This window comes from Geotrypetes seraphini, chromosome 10 (assembly GCF_902459505.1).
Source record: "Geotrypetes seraphini chromosome 10, aGeoSer1.1, whole genome shotgun sequence".
NCBI lineage: Eukaryota > Metazoa > Chordata > Amphibia > Gymnophiona > Dermophiidae > Geotrypetes > Geotrypetes seraphini.
In genome coordinates this window covers 143,810,708-143,832,701 of record NC_047093.1, presented here as the reverse complement: position 1 = coordinate 143,832,701, position 21,994 = coordinate 143,810,708, and the positions used below count along the sequence as shown (strand labels likewise).

Here is a 21,994-nt window from a genome sequence, read left to right as displayed (position 1 = left end):
TGAAGGTTGTGATCGAATCATATTTCTTTAATTTGTAGATTAGTCTAACAGCTGTGTTCTGGATGAGTTGCAGTTTGTGGATAAGAGTGGTGCTGATGCTTAGGTAAACGGAGTTGCAATATTCCAGTTGAGGTAAGACCATCATCTGAACGATCAGAGCAAAGTGATGTGGGTGGAAGTATGGTCTCGTGAGTAGCAGCTGATGCATAGTGTAGATCAGGGGTGCCCACACTTTTTGGGCTTGCGAGCAACTTTTAAAATGACCAAGTCAAAATGATCTACCAAAAATAAAATAATTTTTAAAAACCCCACAAAGCACACTGAAAGGCAGAGAAAATGTTAATTATCATTCATATTCCTGTTTTTTTTTCAAAGAGGTCAAGGCAATGTCACCTCAATAACAACCATACAAAAATAGACAAACATACCCCCTCCCTTTTTACTAAACCACATAGCAGTTTTTAGCGCAGGGAGCTGCGCTGAATGCCCCATGCTACTCTCGACGCTCATAGGCTCCCTGCGCTAAAAAACGCTATTGCGGTTTAGTAAAAGGGAGCCATAGTGCAAAATATAGACAGCAGATATAAATTCTCAAAACGGACACATTTTGATCACTAAATTGAAAATAAAATCATTTTTCCTACTTTTGTTGTCTGGTGATTTCATGAGTCTGGTTGTACTTTCTTCTTCTGACTTCTTCTCATTTCACTCTGGCTGCACTTCTTCTGACATCTTCTGACTTCAGCCCACTCCTGCATCCAATATTTCTTCCCTTCTTTCAGCCTCCTATATGCTTTCTCTCCTCCAGACCTCATTCTCTCCCCAACTTTTTCTTTCTTTCTCCCTGCCCCCTTCTTTCTTTCTCCCTGCCTCCTGTTTTTTCTTTCTCTCCATGCCCACTTTCTTTCTATCTCCCTGTTCCCTCTTTCTTTCTGTTTCCCTTCTTTCTTTGTCTCCCTGTCCCCCCTTCTTTCTGTCTCCCTGCCCCCTTTGTTTTTTTCTTCCTGCCCTCCCACAAGCCACTAGGTTTGCCGCCGCCACCGGGGAACAGGCCTCCAAGCCACCGCCGCCCCAAGCTCTCCCAGCAGAAGCCTTGCGCTGACCAGTGTTCCGCTCCCCTTCAATTCTGATGTTGGAAAGGAAGTTCTGGGCCAGCCAGGCAGCGATTAGCTGGCCCAGAAATTCCTCTCCGATGTCAGAATTGACGGCGGGGAGAGGAATACTGGTCAGCGCGAGGCTTCTGCAGGCCCAAATCTCCGGACGCCCAGGGCCAAACAAAAGAAAAAGCCAGTCTATAAATCCTTCCATGAGAGCCGTTCCAGTCTCCTTTCAGCACGGCACTTACAAGAATGCGTAGTCCCCCCCCTCAACTTCCCATTTTCAGGCTCAAGATGTCAGAGCAGCAGCAGTTCTTGCATTTTTGGCCAGAGCACTTCCTGCTCCCGACCGCCTTTCTCTAGTCTGGCGGCTCTGTCGATTCCGCCAGGGGCAGCCGACGCTCAGCTCTCCAGAGTCGTGACTTCCCTAGACCTCCCTCTCGTCTTCTCCCGAAGGAAGTGACATTATCCCGCAGTCTATCAAAGATTGTCTACGGGAGAAAGCAAGAGAGGAAAGAGGGGTTCTGGCAGTCGGGCAAGGAAGGGCGTAGCGAGAATGGGTGTGGGTGAAGTGATGACCGGTGGGGAACCTCGGGGAGAAGAAGGCTGATCGGCTGGTCGATCAGGACGGCAACACAAGTCTATCACGGAAAAAAAAAAAAAAAAAAAAAAAAACCCTCTCTCTCTCTCTCGCTTTCTCTCTCTATCTTCATCCTTCTCCTCACATACCCTCTGACATCTCAACCTTTCTCTTTACAGAAATAAATCTTGGAAATGGCAGGAAGGACACGGAGTACCAAAGCTACAATCAAGATCGACACTCCAGCATCCGGAGAGACCCTGGGGATGGTCGAGGTCTGTACACAGAAGGCAGTGAGCGACATGGATCAGAGGGCAGAGGTCTCAGTGCAGACCGAGACCTTCCCCCCCCCCCTCTCAAAGTGCACTACAGTCTCAACACAGACAGAGGAGCTGGGAAGCTTAGGCGAGGATATCTTACAGGAACTACTGAGCCTCAGGGAGGAGGTAAAGCGCCTGAGGAGCATAAAGGATGACGAGGCCTTCATCGACGACGCCATCCTGGAACTATCGCACCTCACAGAGAGAGCCCACAACAGGTCCATCCTCGACACGCCCAAACCTACAGAGCTAAACACAACGATTGGAATACAGGAGATGATTGGAGAAGCAGGCCCCTGGCAGTTAGTAACCTCCTCTACAGGCAAGCGAAATAAATCCACCTCATTCTCACTCTCTTCTTCTTTTTCTCTTCAACAGGATAGAAGTTCATCATTACCACAGCTAACTCTGAGAAATAGATTTCAGATCCTACAGGAAGGAGCCACCGAGGAAATATCAGAAGAGGCTCAAGAGGATGCCCAGCTCACAACATCATTTCCAGAGCACGCGGACCAGCCCCGTCGGAAGGAACGAAGAGTGGTAGTCATTGGTGACTCCATGCTAAGGGGCACTGAGGGACCAATATGCAGGCCTAATTTGCAGTCAAGAGAGGTCTGCTGTCTCCCTGGAGCCAAGATCCAGGATATTACCACTAACCTAGACAAAATTCTAAAACCTAATGATCATTTTCCCATGTTTCTCATCCATGTAGGCACAAACGACACTGCGAGAAATACCACAGAGAACATACCCAGAGATTTTGGAGCGCTGGGAAAGAAGTTGAAGCAGATAGGAGCACAGGTGGTCTTTTCATCAATTCTTCCAGTAAGAAACAAAGGCAGAGCTAGAGAAGAGCGTATTCAACGAACTAACGAATGGCTCCGAGAATGGTGCAGAGAAATGAACTTTGGATTTCTAAACCACGGCGAGACGCTCCAGGGACTACAAGGACCAGATGGACTCCACCTAACCAGAAGAGGTAGAAACGTATTTGGACATCGATTGGCCCGCCTACTCCATAGGGCTTTAAACTAGGTAAGTTGGGGGAGGGTACATACTTATATCCCAGAGCAGTAAGAAACCACCCTGAGGAGGCAAGTCGCACTCACACTACCAAGTCTAAGGTAAGTACCAATGACATCCACATTAATTCAGGGAGCAATATCACTGATAATTTAGGAGCCACACTAACTCATAAAGTAAACTCTTCACAGAAATGGAGGGCCATGTATGTTAATGCGCACAGCTTGGGCAATAAGATTCTAGAATTAGAGACTGAAATAACAAATGCTGATCTTGACGTGATAGCGATATCTGAAACCTGGTTCACGGAATCACATGGGTGGGATATGGTTATACCAGGGTACAACCTACTTCGCTGCGACCGAGTGGGTAAATTGGGAGGAGGAGTAGCGCTATACACTAAGGAAAGCATCAAAACCACCAGAATCACAGATGTTAGATACACTGGGGAATCCCTCTGGGTGAACCTGGCCAGAGGAAATGAAAGATGCCTATACCTTGGTGTGATATATAGACCTCCCAGGCAACAAGAGGACAAAGACATGGAATTAATCGAGGACATAGAGAATATCACACTGCGCGGGGACTCTGTAATGCTAGGAGACTTCAACATGCCAGATGCAGATTGGGACACACTCTCCGCGACTACGGGTAGCACCAGAAGAATATTAAACTCCATAAAGGGCGCACGCCTCAAGCAATTGGTATTGGAACCCACCAGGGACAAGGCGTTGCTAGACCTGGTTCTCACCAACGGAGATAGCGTCACGGAAGTCTCAGTAGGAGAAACACTGGCCTCCAGCGACCATAATATGGTTTGGCTCAACCTCAAGAAAGGATTCCCGAAAACAAACACAGCAACAAGGGTTCTCAACTTTAGAGGCACAGACTTCAACCGCATGGGAGAGTTCGTCCATGAGGAGCTACATAAACAAGCAAAAACTGATAATGTGGAGGATATGTGGTTGACTCTGAAGTCCATACTACACGAAGCAACAGACCAATACATAAAGACTGTAAGTAAACGCAGGAGAAACAAAAGACCCCAATGGTTCAGTAAAGAAATTTCAGACCTAGTTAAACAGAAAAGAGACGCTTTTATCGACTACAAACATTTAGGCAGAGAGGGGGCAAAAGAGGACTATCTAGACAGATCTAAAGCTGTCAAAACAGCAGTCAGAGAGGCCAAACTCCGAATGGAGGAAGAGCTAGCACGGAAAATTAAGAAAGGGGATAAATCTTTCTTCAGCTATATTAGCGACAGAAAAAGAAACAAAGATGGGATAGTTCGCCTGAAGCAATCGGATGGTAACTTTGCAGAATCAGACTCTGTGAAGGCAGAATTACTAAACCAATACTTCTGTTCAGTGTTCACCCGCGAAGAGCCGGGAGCTGGTCCACAGCTGCAGACGGGAGATAACCGGAAAGACCCGTTTCAGGATTTCGAATTTACGCCCAGTAGTGTCTACGGCGAACTTTCAAGACTCAAAGTAAACAAAGCCATGGGACCGGATAACCTACACCCCAGAGTGCTCAGGGAGTTAAGGGAAGTCCTGGCAGAACCATTATCTGTTCTTTTCAATCTTTCCCTAAGTACAGGAAGGGTCCCCTTGGACTGGAAAACCGCCAACGTAATCCCACTCCACAAAAAGGGCTGCAGGACAGAGACAGCAAACTACAGACCAGTGAGTCTCACGTCTATAGTGTGTAAACTCATGGAAACACTGATTAAACAGAATCTTGACACAATCCTAGATGAAGAAAAACTGCGTGATCCACACCAACACGGGTTCACCCGGGGTAGATCCTGCCAATCTAATCTGATTAGCTTTTTTGACTGGGTTACCAGACAACTGGACGCCGGAGAGTCACTGGACGTGGTATATTTGGACTTCAGTAAAGCATTTGATAGCGTCCCTCATCGAAGATTACTGAACAAGCTGAAATCGATGGGATTAGGAGACATTCTAACTACATGGGTTGGGGATTGGCTGAGCGGTAGACTTCAGAGGGTGGTGGTAAACGGTACCCCATCCAAAGCATCGGACGTGATCAGTGGAGTGCCGCAGGGATCGGTCCTGGGTCCGATCCTATTCAATTTATTCATAAGAGATATGACGAAAGGACTTAGAGGAAGGGTATCACTGTTCGCCGACGATGCCAAACTTTGTAACATAGTAGGCAGATGCTTATTACCTGATAATATGACACACGACCTACTACTGCTGGAAAAATGGTCAAAAACTTGGCAGCTAAGCTTCAATGCTAAAAAATGCAAGATAATGCACTTGGGCAGGAGAAACCCCTGTAGAACTTATGTACTAAATGGTGAGACCTTGGTTAGAACTACGGCGGAACGCGATCTAGGAGTGATCATTAGCGAGGATATGAAGGTTGCCAATCAAGTGGAGAAGGCTTCCTCCAGGGCAAGACAAATGATGGGGTGTATCCGTAGAGGTTTCGTCAGCAGGAGACCTGAGGTTATGATGCCGTTGTACAGAGCCATGGTAAGGCCTCATTTAGAGTACTGTGTGCAGTTTTGGAGCCCACACTACCGAAAGGACGTGCTGAGGATCGAGTCGGTTCAGCGAACGGCCACCAGGATGGTCATGGGGCTCAAGGATCTCACGTATGAAGAAAGACTAAAGAAGTTGCGGCTGTACTCACTTGAGGAAAGAAGAGAACGGGGAGATATGATTGAAACGTATAAGTACATCACGGGACGCATCGAGTCAGAAGATGATATCTTCTGGCTCATGGGACCCTCAACCACCAGAGGGCATCCGCTGAAAATCAGGGGAGGGAAGTTTCATGGCGATCCCAGGAAGTACTTCTTCACCGAGAGAGTGGTGGACCATTGGAACAGACTCCCACCCCAGGTGATAAAGGCCAGTAGCGTAACAGATTTTAAGAAAAAATGGGATACTCACGTGGGATCTTTAAGGGAGTAAACTCAGGGGGGGGATACTTGGAATGGGCAGACTTGGTGGGCAATAGCCCTTTTCTGCCGCTTTTTCTATGTTTCTATGTTTCTATGTTTCTATGATCGTGATCGACGTATTGGGCACCCCTGGTGTAGATGGTCTTTTTCCGAAGGTTAGAGATTTGTGGTTCCATTGTGAGAGTGTCGTCTAAGATGCAGCCGAGTACTTTGGTGGATTTTTCCATTGTGAGGGTGATGCCTGATAGAAGAATGAGATTGGACATGCTGTTCTGTTGTGCAGTGCGGAAACCAATGGCTTTGGTCTTGATGGTATTCAGTTTCAATTTGTTGATAGTTGCCCAGGTTTGGATTTTGTCTATATTGTTTGAGATTTTTTTCAGCGATATTTGGTTGGTTATGTTATGGGAATGAGGAGGAGGATGTTGTCGGCATGGAAGAGTGCATCAGGATCCCTGTAGAGCAATCCGGGCGGTCAGTTGAGGGCATGATTCTGATCGCTCTGATTCATGAATCAGCCCCCTGGCCACAGATCGGATCGTTCACAGATCCGATCCGTGGCCTTAGTGAATCTGGGCCTAGGTGTTATCTGGGGGCAGCAGGCAGATCTCACCACCCTGGTTGGCTTCTTCACTTGGGCATAGAACCAACGACTTTGCAAGCCAGCATCGGTCAGGAAGGCACTTGCGCAACAGCTGTCTGTGCTCTATTTACATTTTGCGTGACATTTGTATGGGGTGTATGAGAGATCCAGTCTTGAAATGTTTTTGCTTTAAGTTTATGAATGCATGGCACATTAGATGAGAGCAGACTTGGTTTGTCCTTGCCATGCCATCACTTCTGTTCAACACTCTGCTTTCCAGGCTTGCACGGAACTCTCAGCTCTCTGTGCTGTATTCACCTGAGGTGTGGGCTAGGTCCAGGGAGTACGAAGGTGCTGATGGAGCTGAGAGGAGGGGGGGCGGGGCTTCTTGCAGGGACTCTTTTGTTACCTGGTCTTCTTTTTCCCGCCCTTTCCTGCTGCCGCTTGGCGGAAAGCGACGGTTTTTCTGCGCCTCGCTGCGGCGCGTGAAGATCCGGCCGGCGGCGGCGGAAGGAACTGAGCGAGTGCGTCTGCGCAGTGAGGCGGCGTCGACAGCAGCCGCTGGACACGGGTCGCGGCCTGCTCGCACGCTGAGGGAGCCCGAGAGGCGGAAGAGGGAGCGAGGGCGAGGCGGCGGCAGCGGCAGGTGAGGAGGAGGTGGTAGAGGAGAGAGAGGGAGGGAGCGAGGCCGGTCGGTCGGTGTTGAGCAGTAAAATGCGGTGGGGGAAAGGGCGGTGCGGCCTGTGATGGGTTTCAGCGCTCGGGCCCTGTGGTGTAGGGGAGTCGGGAGTCTGGTCTCGGCAACGGCGAGCCCGGCAGTGAGAAGCCGCAGAGCGCCTGACTCGGCTTCCAGGGGGTAGCCTCGTGATCGTGCGCGAGACGGGCCTACGTGTGTCTGCCTCGAGGCCATGCAAATCTCTCTCATGCATATTCAGGAGGGCTGACGCCCAGGGATCGGTGGGCCTTTATGCAGATATTCGGCCAACTTTATTGACAGTGGTGAAAAGACCAAATATGAATACAGTGAACGAGGCAAATTGAGACCTTGAATCAGTTTCAAAAATGCTGTAAATAAGAGAGATGTATAATACATACTAAAAGGGAGACTTAATACTTATGAATCATCTAATAAGCGCAAATCTGAACATTCAAATAACAGAGATGATGTCTGAGGCCCAGGTTGTTTAAGACCCTTTCGTGGTACGTCCAGGGAGGTGCCTGAGGGTCTTACTGGCCCCAGATGCGTAGAGAGGGGCCTTAACTTGGACCAATCAGAGCGTTGGGCACCTCCCTTGTGCATCCCAGGATGCACCGGGGAGGGGAAGGCTGCAGGTTTTTTTTTTAGAATTTAGGTCTCTGTTGGGGAATTTCCTCTTAGGATCTTAAAGGCAGTGATGTCTAATTTAAACTTGATCCTTTTGGTTGTGGGCAGCCGATGTAGTTTCATTTAGTTATAGGGCTGCAGGAGTTCGGAATGATTTCCATAGTCTGTATATGAATCTTACTGCTGCATTTTGAACTAGTTGTAAACATGTTAGCAACATTTTAGAGCAAATGAAAAAATGTTTACATTACAGTAGTCTGGTCAAGATGGGATTAGGGATTGTACTAAAATTCAGACAGCCCTTTTCAAAGATTTTTTGATGAATCTTAGCTTTCTCATCACAAGGAAATAGTGTTTTATTATTGATTTGTATGTGGTTTTTCATCGATAGGGAATAGAAATTGATAACCACGTAAGGTTCAGGATTGTAGTTCTAATGGAAAGTCTGTGTTATCTAATGTACTGTGTCATCCTTGGAATGTATAGCATGTGCCGGTTGAGGATCCTATCCAAAGGAATTTGTTTTTGTTCTAATTTATTTTTGAAGCAGTGAGTTGAGGTCCAGTTTTCTATGATGTGTACACATTTTTTGACTGTAGCAAGGGTATTGACTAATGCAGCTGTTACAGGTTATGTCATCTGCATAGGTGAAATGTTTTATTCATGCATGATTTAGGTTGATTCCCAAGGATTTCATTAGGAGGTTGATCACTGATGGTGAAAGTGGGGATCCATGTGGAACCCTGCTGGGAGGGTGTTGGCTATAAAAAAGTTAACCATCCTTACGTACATCATAGTGCTGAGTGGTTAGGAAGCCTTGGAACCAGGAGAGGGCTGGGATGCTAAATCCAAAATCACTGAAGATCTTTGGACATTTGATCAAAGTCTACTAGGTCAAATGCGCTGCTTAGGTCAAATTGGATTATGATTGTGCTGTGACCCTTTCTTAGTAGTTCTTTGCTGTATGTTACCAGTGCTATGACCACTGTCTTGGTGCTGTGATTTTTCCTGAATCCTGATTGTGAAAGGTGGAGGATATTGAAGTAGTGTTCAAGTTGTTCTGTTACACATCCCTCCATCATTTTGATGAATACGAGAATGGAAGCTACTGACCGATAATTGGTCACATCAGAGAGGCTAAGTTTTGGGTTCTTGGGAATGGGCGTTTAAGATAATTCCTCCTCCTGATCTGGGGAAAAGGCCAGTTTTTAGGTATTAGTTGAGCCATTGGATTATTTTTAGATGGTTGTTGGGGAAGTTGCTTTGATCAGGTAAGGATGTGATAAAGTGATACAAGAATCCTGAAAAAAAAAAGGAACTAAACACTGAATAAAATAATAAAATGTGGTGAGCAGAACGAACACGCTCCTGTAGGCATGCATGCAGAAGAAAAAAAAACTGTAGGTGGAGCTAAGGAGCTCTGTGAAGTACAGAAGAGGCACAGAGAAAAATCCAAACTGAATTCCTTCTACAGATGGCACACAGCCATGGGGACACTATCCACTTTTCTAGAATGTCTCACCTATTGCACTGGAAAAGAACATTAAGAATAACCATACTGGGTCAGACCAATGGTCCTTTTAGCCCAGTATGCATGTTTCCAACAGTGGCTAATCCAGGTTACAATTACCTGGCAGAAACCCAAATTCCATGCTACTGATCCCAGGGCAAGCAAGGACTTCCCTCTATGTTTTTCTCAATAGCAGTCTATGGACTTTCCTCCAGGAACGTGTCCAAAACTTTTTTAAATTGTTTATTTAAAGTAAAGTGCAACAGATAAATACAACCAGAAAAACTGCACACAAGTTTGACAATTAGTTCAAAAGTCCCCACCCTGTCCTAAACTTTTTAAACACAGATACACTAACTGCTGTTATCACATCCTTACCTGATCAAAGCAACTTCCCCAACAACCATCTAAAAATAATCCAAAGTTAGTGAAATGCAAGCACTAATCATCTATTATCCATGCCTCCAATTTTTCCCCGATAAGGTGCTCATGTGGACTCACCCAAAATTTCTTCCAAAGGTTGTTACAAATTTCCAGGTTGTTACAGATTTCCATCTCAATCGATCAATAACCTTAAAATCATTTTTCCTTAGCAACAGCAGCAGATGAATCCAGAGACCAATGGGATAGCGCACATCTACCAGCAGGTGGAGATGGAGAAACTGATTAACAGGTGGCCCTATTGGCTGACACACCTCCTGCATCTTCAGTATGCTCTATCACCCAGCAGGTGATGGTCGCTATTCAACTAGCTCCTGGATTCTGGCTGTGACTGGAAAATTATTTTCTCCTGTTGAGGTGTCTTTTCAGTGAGACAGGGGTGTCCGGCTGAACGGTGCCGGCTTTAGGGGTTACACCTGGGTACCCCCTAGGTCCCTCTTCACCCTCCCTCCAATGATAGAGGGTCTGACTTGGTCTCTTTTTTTTTTTTTTAATTCTTCTTCTTCTTTCCCTTCACTGTAAAAAAAAAAAGAGACCACAGTGACTATTAAACAATTCTGCCCTTATAGTGCTGAGCAACTGGCATCTCCCGGCACTATAACTAATAAAGTTGTGAGTATATGTTTTATTTGAACTTCTTTTCTGGTTTCTGGTTGTGGTGGAGCTGCGGGTTCGGTGTAAGTCTAAAGAAGGAATATGTTTTTTATCAAACACTATATTTTGCAGAGTTGTGGAAATGGTTTAGTGACTGACAAGTAAATTTACATTTGTATGAAGTTTATTCAGTTAAGGGCTATGGGTGTATGGATAGAGCTCTGTTGACAGAACTAGTGCCTTCCCGCGTGTTGTAGGTGCGCGCTTGTTTTCATACTCTGGCAGCAGCGCCATAGCGGTAGTGGGATTTCTCCCCGAGGTGGACTCTGCTTGGCAGTTCCCGCGGCTGGGTGGAGGTAAATATTTGGATGGCTCCAGGTGTGTTCTTCCCATAGCCAGTTCCTGACTGAGCGCAAGAGGCGTGTGCTTATTTTCCTAAGTTGAGAACGAAGTAGCATTCCTTTTTTTTTTTTTAATTCTTTATTCATTTTATAATTCACAAGTGTACAGTAAATATCAAACAATTAGAATACAATATCACTTGAAAATCTACCATATCATACAACAAAAAGATATAACTCCCACTTCCATATATAACAAAAAATATACCACATGAATATAACATCTTATCATTCATATATATTATTAATAGAAATCCAACACCCCCCGATCCACATGTAAGAATTAAAATTGGGAAAAGTGTAAATTATTCATTAGAATAATTTTTGAACTGCCAACGCTCTTTCCATTTTAAACACATGACATACTGAATTCCACCAGAAACAATAATTCAGCCTTGTACAATCTTTCCAGTTATACGTTATTTGTTGAATGGCAACTCCTGTCAATATCATCAAAAGCTTATTATTATTAGCAGATATTTGAGGCTTAGCTCTCATCACATGCCAAATAAAATTGTGTTGTATGATAATGCTACATAATTTTCCATTAAATGATTTATTTGATCCCAGATAGAGATCCAAAAATTTTTAATGAATGGACAATAAAACAAGTGATCTAAAGTTCCAGCATCAAGGTTACAATGCCAACATCTATTAGACTAGAGCAATCCAACTTTTGTAAACGAACAGGGGTCCAGAGTGCTCTATGCCAGTGTTTTTCAACCGCTGTTCCGCGGCACACTAGTGTGCCGCGAGATGTTGCCTGGTGTGCCGTACGGTCAGGGCCGCCATCAGGGCAGTACCACCAGTCTAGGGAGAGGGGCGGTCCGCCCCACGTGGACATGAGAGAGCTGGACGGGGGACCCGCGGAGTTCAATGCATCTCGAGCCGCGAGTCTCGTCTTCTGTTCCTGCCTGCCCTGCAGCTAACATATAACCGATCGCAAGCGTTCCCCGATGTCAGCGCTGACGTCGGAGGGAGGGCTTAAGCAAAGCCTGCCCTCCGACGTCAGCGCTGACGTCGGAGAATACTTCCATTCGGCTATTTGTGCGCGGCAGGGCAGGCAGGAAGCAGAAGACAAGCCTTGCGGCTTGAGCTTCGTTTTGCTGAGAAAGTTGCAAAGATGGGCTGGGAGGCAAACACGGAACACAAAAGGGGGGAGGGAGTGCGTTTTGGACACAAGGCATGAACTTGGGAGAGAGGAAGGGAGGGAAAGAGATGCTGAGGTGGGGGAGGGATTGCGTTTTTGGACACAGAAGAAATGGACTTGGGAGAGAGGAAGGGAGGGAAAGAGATGCTGAGGTGGGGGAGGGAATGCGTTTTTGGACACAGAAGAAATGGACTTGGGAGAGAGGAAGGGAGGGAATGAGTGTTTGGACATAGAAGGCATGGACTTTGGAGAGAGGAAGGGAGGGAAAGAGATGGTTGTGTACACGGGGAATAGAAGAAAGGAGAATTTTTGGTCATAGGGAGGGAGTGAGGTATAGATAGTGGCATACCAGGGTGGGGGGGGGCTGTCTGCCCCACCCCGGGTTTACGTCCCAAGGGGGTGCACAGCTGGCCACCCTCCAGTGTTGTCCCTAGGCCGGCAAACTGCGGCTCTTTAGCCACTTGAGTGCCACCGCCGCCAACGGTGTTGTTGGCGGTGGCAGCATTATAAAATACTTTCTTTGTGTTTATTTGATTCCTATTCAAGAGAATTACTTTATATATAGTCAATATAGGCACAGAGTTAAATTTTTTAACATTTTCTAATGGTGGTGTGCCTCGTGATTTTTTTCATGAAACAAGTGTGCCTTTGCCCAAAAAAGGTTGAAAAACACTGCTCTATGCAACAGGATAAACCATGTTTGCCTCATAGAAGCAGACATTGTACACTTCAACCTCTAGGACCAAATACGTGGCCACTGAGATGCATTAATTTGATGCTTAATCTCAATGCTCCAAATATCTCTAAGTCCAGTTTTGATTAGCATTCCTTTATTTCTATCCAATATTTATTTTAAGCATTTTATACCATGATAGTGAGAAAAATATTTTAATGGTTGTCTTCTGGTGGTTTTTAATGCATTGTTGATAGAGCCAGCTCATTTCAGTATGAAACAGACACGTGCTTGGGTCTCCTGCGCTAGCAGGAGCACCGCAGCGTTCAGAGTTTGTTTTGCAGCTGACTTAGGTCACTATCCTGCGGCTTCCCTGTTTTCAGGGTTCTACGCATCAGGAGTGTTTCAACAGCTTTTGTCACTGTTGCAGTGATATACCTTGTGTGTGTGTTTCCCCACTCTCTCTGCTTGAAAAGACTTAACTACTTTAATTGCGACTGTACTGTTATGCCTCACGGTGCTTAAGAAAGATATTCTGCCCTGTGCTCAGCCGCCCAATCTTGGTTTTTTGCCGTTGTGGGTCGGCAGAAGGCAAATTGCTGCACAGTGATGTCAGCGGCATGAGAGTACCCTGTGTTTCATACGGGTATCTTCTTGTCTCTCTCCGTGTCCCTGAAGAGTGAGTCTAAGAAGTTTAGAGGTTTTCTTCTTCTTTGTGTCTCTATGCAGCACTGTGTGTGTCTGGTAGCACTAAAACGCAGTGGTAGCACTATAGAATTGATTCCTGAACTGTCTTTTTCTATTTCTAGTGTGCCAGAGACTGCAAGTTTCAGAGCTTCTCGCACAGATTTCTCAGGTTGCCATCTTCTCATGGCACCTGCTAGATAGTCCCTCAAACTGGCAGGAAGAGCTGTGTGGCTCCTTCTAACCAGGGACAAGTTACCTATTTTCCCAAACCCACAGAGTAGCAAATACTATTTGGTTGTTGGAATCATCCCTGAAGCTCTCTTTAGGGATGTGAGCTTTATCTGATAACAATTAGGGTGCAAATTGTTTCCCATGGGGCGGTCAATGCAGCTTCTAGATTACGTCTAGTACGTCTTCACTTTAAAGGCAGTAAGTTTTTGGCTAACATTACATGGAGTTAGTACTGTTTTCAGAATTCCAACATACTCCAACTTAAATCGCAAAGCTGGATTTTTTTCTGGGAAAATTCCTTCTTCCAGAATTTACAGCTCTTGTCCTGACTGTCTGCTCTTCATTCTGAAGGGGTCTTCATTTCCTCTGGTAACTCTTCATGCTTTCTCGTGAGGGGGGAGACACTATGATGTCAGGTCAGGGGGCTTTGGGCATTTTTCAGGATGCTTGCAACTTTGAATCCTCCCTTTTCAGATTCTTCTTAGAGTGACCATGTATTGAGCTTTCTAAGGTTACATTTGTGTGAGACCCCTTTTAAGTGTTAGTGGTACTCGGGGCAGTAATTTTAGTTCTTCCATAACTAAGGGAAGTTATTCCATTTACTTCATAGTGCCTAAGACGGGGGAATTGGTCAGACAGGGGCTGGATCTCATTCTGGTAAATTAGTTTCTCAGAGTTAGACATTTCCGGAGAAAAACTGTGAGAATATTTACAATTTCCCTATGGACACCAAATTTACACTATCTTCGCTTGGCTCTCATCGAGCAGCGCTATCAGTTTTGGCAGATGCCATTTGGCCTAGCCATGGCTCCATGAACATTTTTGAAAATGAGGGCAGTAGTGGCCTTTTGGCGCAAACAGAAGATTCAGGTACTTTCTTTCTTAGACAGCTGCTTTATTCGGATGTCTTCCAGCCAGGTCAATTTGTCAGACACAAACAGGTGATTTCTTTTATTTGAACTTCTTTTCTTCAATTCTTTGGATGTGAATCTTCAAATTTCCAAAGAGCTCTTTTCTCTTGTACTAATTATTGGAATATCAGGGGATGAAGCCCAATTTGGGCTTCATAAATCACAATGTTTTCGTTGGTTGCAACTGAAGCAGGCCATTCAGGCAGGGTTCCCTGAATGGAAAACTCTTAATACTCAGTTCAGTATGGAATTTCTATGTTTTCAGGCGGACTTTCTGGGTCACCAGGCCGCACCGTGGTATAAAACTATTAGTGATTTGGTTAAAAGAAAACCTAAAAATGGTCTTAAGGATATTTGGAGCATTGAGATTAAGCATCAGATTTTAGCTTCTCAATGGCCACAAATTTGGTCTTGGAGAATGAGATATACAATATCAGCGTCTATGAGACAAACTTGGGTTTTTTTGTTACATAGAGCAGTGTTCTTCAACCTTTTTACACCTAAGGACCGGCGGAAATAAAATAATTATTATGTGGACCGGCAAACTAATAAGACTGAAATTTTTAAAAACCCCCATTGCCGCCCTGTCCCCGCGAGCTCGGTCCCGTTAACCATCTGATCCCATCCGCACAAGCCTCAAATAGTTATGATTTTATATTGAACATATTTTATTAAAGTATTAATGTACAATTATATTTTATTAAAGTATTAATGTATCTGTACAATTGTCATTTTATAAATATAAATAATACAGGGCAAGGATCAACAAAACCCCCGTCTCCCCTCCCCTTCACATATATCCCCTCTACTATCAAGAAAACTGAATAAGCCAAATTATTACAGAATGCTACACAAATATCATGCTAACAGAATACCGCAGTCACACATGGCAGGAATGGTGTTAGGGGGAGTGCAACTAGGGCAACTGCCTCCTGGTCAGAGAGAGCCCTAAGCCAGCTGGAAGCTAAAGAAGCACTGCCTGGGCTTTGCACTCCCCAGTTATGTCTAACATCAGCTCTAGCAGGATACATATTTTAAATCTGATATATTCTAATCACAAGATAGAAATAAAATTATTTTTTTCTACCTTTTGTCGTCTCTGGTTTTTGCTTTCATTGTCTTTTCACTCTCTTCCATCCAGCGTCTGCCCTCTGTTTCTTCAATCCAGCATCTGCCTCTTCCATCCACTGTCTGCCCTCTACCCCTCCCCCTCCCATATGGTATCTGCATTCTTTCTATGCCCCTCTCTCCTACACCAGATCTAGCATCTTTGTCCCTCTTTCCTTATTTTTCATCTGACCCCCCTTCCCAGCATCAATCTCTCTCTACCTTGTCATTCCTCTGTCTCTCCCCTTTCCCTCATCTGATCTCTCCATTCCATCCTGACTCCTTCCCCTCCTCTAATCTCCCTGCCAGCTGTTTCCTTCCAATGTTTCTCCTCCCCTGTCCAGCAGTACCTTCTCCCTTTCTTCCTCCCCTTATCCAACAGTAACTCTCTTCCCTTCCCCTTCTCCCCTGTCAGCAGTAGCCCCTTCCCCTCCCTTGTCCAGGAGTACCCCTTCTCCCTTTCCTCCTCCCCTTATCCAACAATAATTCTCATCCCTTCCCCTTCTCCCCTGTCAGCAATAGCCCCTTCCCCTCACTTGTCCAGGAGTACCCCTTCTCCCTTTCCTCCTCCCTTTATCCAACAGTAATTCTCGTCCCTTCCCTTCCCCTTCTCCCCTGTCAGAAGTAGCCCCTTCCCCTCCCTTGTCCAGGAGTACTCCTTCTCCCTTCCCTCTTCAGCAAATGTTTCCTCTATGTAGGCTAGCGGCAGCTCTGTGTGCTTTTAACTTCGGCACACAGCTGCCCCTAGGCAGTATTTTAGCACTGTTTCATGAGGCAGCCTCGGGGCCTTTGGTAGGCTGGCCCGCTTCGATGATGCGATGTGGGCCGGCCTACCAAATGCCCCGAGGCTGCCTCATGAAACCGTACTAAAATACTGCCTAGGGGCAGCTGTGTGCCGAAGTTAAAAGCACACAGACCTGTTGCTGCTTTTCTGGGGGTGCGGAGACATACGCGGCAGGAGTTGGTGGTGGCAGGCAGGAGTGCCGGCATAGCGACGGCAACAGGAAGTTGCACGTCAGCTGACGCCAGCACTTTTTGCTGCGGCGGGGTCCTGAATCCTTTGCGGACCGGCAAGATTTTTTTGCGGACCGGCACTGGTCCGCGGACCGGCGGTTGAAGAACTGTGATATAGAGCTTTTAGGACCCCAGTTAGATTACAAAAGTTAAATAGTTCTTTGTCTAATAGATGCTGGCATTGTAATCTGGATGTAGGGACTTTGGATCATCTTTTGTTTTACTGTCCCCATATCTTAGCCTTTTGGAATTCAATCTGGGATCAAATAAATTGTTTATTGGAAAACCATGTAGCGTTATCTTATGATACTGTGATATCTGGAATGTCTATGAGAAAAAAAGAGTCAGATATCAGCGTGTAATAACAAACTTTTATTGATTTTGACTGGAATTGCCATCCAACATATTACTAATAACTGGAAGGATCATAGTAGGCTTAATTTTAATTTTGGGTGGAATTCAGTATGTCACATATAGAATGGAAAGATCAATAGCGGTACAGAATGGAAATTATAAAAATTTTATTAGAATATGGGAGCCGTTAACATCTTTTTGTCATGATTAAATGCCATTTTTCTATTGATTATGCACCATTTGGTATTGGGTGGGGGGAGGGTTTCAAGTATATGATCTTATGAATAGGGGATTTGAGGGAGGGTGGGGAGAGGGTTACATTTCTACTTATAGATTATAATGATAAGTTGTTCAAATGCTCAGATTAATTGTGTTTATTATGATTATTTGTACACTTGATGAAAAAAGGAATATCAGGGGATGTTGTTCACATAGGAGAGGAATGTGTTTCTTCCCAGGTTACAGCCTCAGGTTTGCCTTCTTCAATCATCAAGAACAAGAGTATGGGATTCTGTACAGGTTCTAGGATCTATGGTGGTGACTCCACTGGGAACTTCGGCTTGCTTTCACATGAGAACGCTACAGCAGTCGTTTTTGTTCCAGTGGTTCCCGGTATCTCAAGGCTCCAATTGTAGTATCTAGTAGGCTCCTCAAGCATCGCTCAATATAATTTGGTGGCTCAGCGAGGTTAATCTTTTCAAAGGCATGCCTCGGTCTTTGCTGGACTGGCTCAAAGTCACCAAACATCCCAGGCTGTCGGGTTGGGGGGCTCAGTGCCTTCAGTCCTCAGCGCAAGGAGTCTGGTATTAAGAGGAGACTCATTACTCATTCATTCTTCTGGACTGAAGCATGGTCAGGCTACCGTTTTAGGAGTTTCAGACCATTCTTCCGGAATGACGATAAGGTCTTTTAGGACAGTGTTATGACAGTGGTATTTCTCTACAGCCAGGAAAGTACGTGATGTACTTAGTTGGCGAGTAAAGTAATGGTTGTACTTCAGTGGGTGGAATCTCATCTTCCTCTTCTGTCAGCGCATCATTTTACAGGACAGGAAAAGGATTTAGATAGACTTTCTCACCACAAAATCTGAGCATGGACTGTCGATTGTATGTTAAAATATATAGCGCTGTGTACGCCTTTCAGCGCTTTAGAAATAATAAATAGTAGTAGTAGTAAAATCTTCTACATCCTGGAAATTGGGAACTATTTGCTCAGGCGTTTTATCTCTTTGTATAAAGGTGAGATCACCTAGACCTCATGGCCTCGTCTCGAAATTCAAAGCTCCTAGCTTCTTCAGTAGACGCAGGGAGTGGCAGTCAGAGGGGGTAGCAGCGTTGCTTCTTTCTCGCCACTGGTTTCTCTTTTTAAGTGTTTTTCCCCTGGCTGATGATTGGATGGATTTGCCATCTCAAGCTCACTTTCAGGGCACAGTAATTAGAGAATTTCTGAATTGGCTTGCCCATCCTTTCTATGCGGATCTGATAGCCGAACTGTTGAGATTCCTGGTATCTTCGGATTTACTTACCTAGGGTCCGATCAACATGGATATTTGTCCTATTTTGGTATTAAGACCTAGCTTTTGAAAAGTCATGGCTGACGTGTAAGGGTTATATGAAGCAGGTTATTTCTTCTCTTCTCCAGGCGATACAGACGTCTTCACTGTGGCTTATGCTTCCGTTTGGATGCTTTTCCTTTCTTGGATACTTCTCAACATTGGCACCCTTCCAGAGTTCTATGTTTTATAATCTTTCTTTTTTAGCACAAATGTATTGCCAAGGGCTTAGCGTTCAATTCCCTTCAGCTTCAAGTGACAATCTTAGCTTCTTATAAGGGCTAGGTATCTTGCTCTTCGCTTATTTCTCAGCTTCATGTAGTTCAGTTCTTAAAAGGAGTACAGTATATTCGTACACCTCTTAAGAAGCCCTGTCCGGAGTACAGTTTTAAGGTCTTCTTCACAGTTTACAGAAGACTTTGTTTCAACCTTGTCTTTTGAGACTCTAAAAGGCTGTGATGTTGAACACGGTATTTCTTGTGGCCATGGCTTCAGCTCGGCGGTTTTCTCAGTTGCAGGTCTTGTACAGCGGGGATTCTTACAAATTCTGGGGTGTCAGTTCGGACAGTACCATAATTTGTTTCTAAGGTGGTATCATCCTTTCTTTTATGCCGCTCTCACGTTTCCTTCCTTCTTCCCTGGAGGAGGAATGGGGAGGCGAGCTTTTCATCACTGCATTTTTTTAAAAATGCGTAGCATTCTCCGCAATCTGTAGGTTTCTAATGACTTTTAGTCATTTAGATCACCTCTTTGTATTTATTCTTCAAGGGATACGACAAATATATAGCAGCGTCCAAAGCCTCCATCGCTCGAAGGGTCCAGGAGGACATTCTTTACGCTTACTTGATGGCAGGGAAGCGGTTGGCGGAAGAACTTCATGACCATTCAGCCAGGGCAATGGCGGCTACTTGGACATAGTCCACAGGTTTTTTTCCTTGGAGGAGTTTTATCATGCAGATTATTTTGTTGAAAAAGTAAATAATATCAGAAAAAATTTCATACAAAAACAACAATCCATATCAACATTGGATCTTGATAGGCCTTCCCTTTTATCTTCAAAATGTTCCTATTTCAAACTTCCTAGTCTTAAAGATTTAGAATTAATCATTAAATCTGTTAATCTCAAAGGATCCCCTATGGAAACCATCCCCCCAATCACCATTAAAAAATATTTTCCTATTTTTGGTCCCTTTATACACACCTTAATCAATATGTGTTTACAGCAAAGTAAAGTTCCAAAAGCTTGGAAAAAATCGACTATTCGCCCTGTCCTAAAGGATCATAAAGTCGGTCCTGATATAAAATCCAACTATAGGCCAATTGCCAACATCCCATATTTGGCAAAAATAACAGAAAAAATTGTATACAATCAACTGTCAGAATACATAGAAAAAACCAATATACTGCACCCAAATCAAACCGGATTTAGACATAATCACTCCACAGAACACTCTCTGATAGGGATGACAACAACGATACTCTATCATCTGGATCACCACTCCTCGGTTGTTTTGATTTCTCTTGATTTATCTTCGGCCTTTGATACCATTGATCATACCCTCTTAATACACAGACTATACTCCATAGGTGTGACCGATCAAGTTCTTAGCTGGTTTAAATCCTACTTTGAAAACCGTTCCTCTACAGTTATCTTTAACAATACAAATTCTAACAATTTCACATTACCTTTTGGTATTCCACAAGGATCAATACTTTCTCCTATTTTATTTAATATTTTTCTGGCTCCACTTATGACACTATGTCAATCCATTGGTTTCTCGGTATTCGCTTATGCCGATGATATTCAGTTATTACATCCAATTGACCCCAAGAATGCACAAGAAATAACAGCAATAAATAACAAACTGGATCAGATTCATCATTGGCTGGATACTAACAAATTATCATTAAATATTCAAAAAAACCAATGTGATGCTTTTCCCATGGAAGGATAGCAGTTCATTTACTACTCCAATCTCTATCAATGGCAATTCATTACAGATTCAACACAACATAAAGATATTAGGTATTATATTTGACAATAAATTATCATACCACGACCACATAAGCAATGTCGTTAAATCCACTTTCTTCAGATTACGACAAATTCGTTCAGTTTCTAAATTTTTATGTGCAAAATCACTTAATATCTTGATTCATTCTTTTGTCATCTCTAAACTCGACTACTGCAATGCCTTATTCAAAGGTTTACCTCAAAAAGAAATTAGACGTCTACAAATTGTTCAGAATGCCGCTATTAAATTAATTCATAAAGCAAAAAAATTTGACCACGTCACTCCCTTACTTAAAGAATCACATTGGCTTCCTATAGCACACCGTATTCTATTCAAGATATGTCTACTCACATTTAAAACTCTCATTTTTCAAACTCCTGCTTTTATCCATAGAGTCTTAATTCCATATTCCACTATTAGAACTTTGAGATCACAGGACCAACATTTATTAACCATTCCTTCTTTAAAAATCATCAATACTAGACGTCTTACTATCTTCTCGGTGACAGCTCCTCAATCCTGGAATGATCTTCCAACATATATAAGAGAAGAAAAGAATCTAGATAAATTTAAGAGTAAGCTTAAAAGTTTCCTTTTTAATGATGCTTTTAGCGATTAACGATCTTTTATTATCATATTTTTAGTAATTTCCCCCCCCTATGTTATTACCTTTTTTTTTTTTTTTTTTAATATGCATTGTAACCATTAATGAACTTTCCTTTTGTTTCTAAACAATGTCCAATAATCTATGTTTATTTTAATATTGTGATTTGTGTTTGTAACAGTATTTATTTATATAATATTTTACCTATGTTTTATAACTACGTGTTTTATTTTGTACATCGCCTTGAATTTTGATATGGCGATTAATCAAACTATTTAATAAACTTGGAAACTTGGATGCGGCTACTTGGTCTTCCAAAAATACTTTATCTCAGCATTACCGGTTGGATGTGGGGGAGCATGTGGAGGCAGCGTTTAGTCCTTCGGTTGTTCCAGAGGCAGCGTTTTCTTCCCACCCAGATTGAGGATTGCTTTGCTACATCCCATTGGTCTCTGGATTCATCTGCTGCTGTTGCTAAGGAAGGAAAAATTTACCTGTTAATTTTCTTTCCTTTAGACGCAGCAGATTAATCCAGAGCCCCACCCTTTCTGGATATTGACTGTCGTTTTTTTTCTTTTGGAACTTTCGAAGTCTGTTATTATTGATAATTGTGTTCTGTATTATTACCTTTTCAAAATTTGTTGTGGGAAAGAAGTTTTTTACATGCTAAGCATATTGGTGGTTACGGATGCTTGGGCAAGGAGCAATACTGAAGATGCAGGAGGTGTGCCAGCCAATAGGACCACCTGTTAATCAGTTTCTCTATCTCTACCTGCTGGTAGATTTGTGCTATCCCATTGGTCTCTGAATTTATCTGCTGCATCTAAAGGAAAGAAAATTAACAGGTAAGAAACATAATTTTTCCTTTTCTCTTCCGCACTC

At 43.9% G+C, this 21,994-nt stretch overlaps 1 protein-coding gene across 1 annotated transcript in view; it reads left to right on the top strand.

Annotated features, from left to right (window-relative positions):
* The first annotated feature begins 7,036 nt into the window (after positions 1-7,036).
* SNRNP70 (small nuclear ribonucleoprotein U1 subunit 70) overlaps positions 7,037-21,994 on the top strand; it is a 38,305-nt gene continuing 23,347 nt past the window's right edge. The window contains exon 1 of the mRNA XM_033961940.1: positions 7,037-7,190. The gene's annotated coding sequence lies outside the window, so the exon portion shown is untranslated. The remainder of the gene's footprint in view (positions 7,191-21,994) is intronic.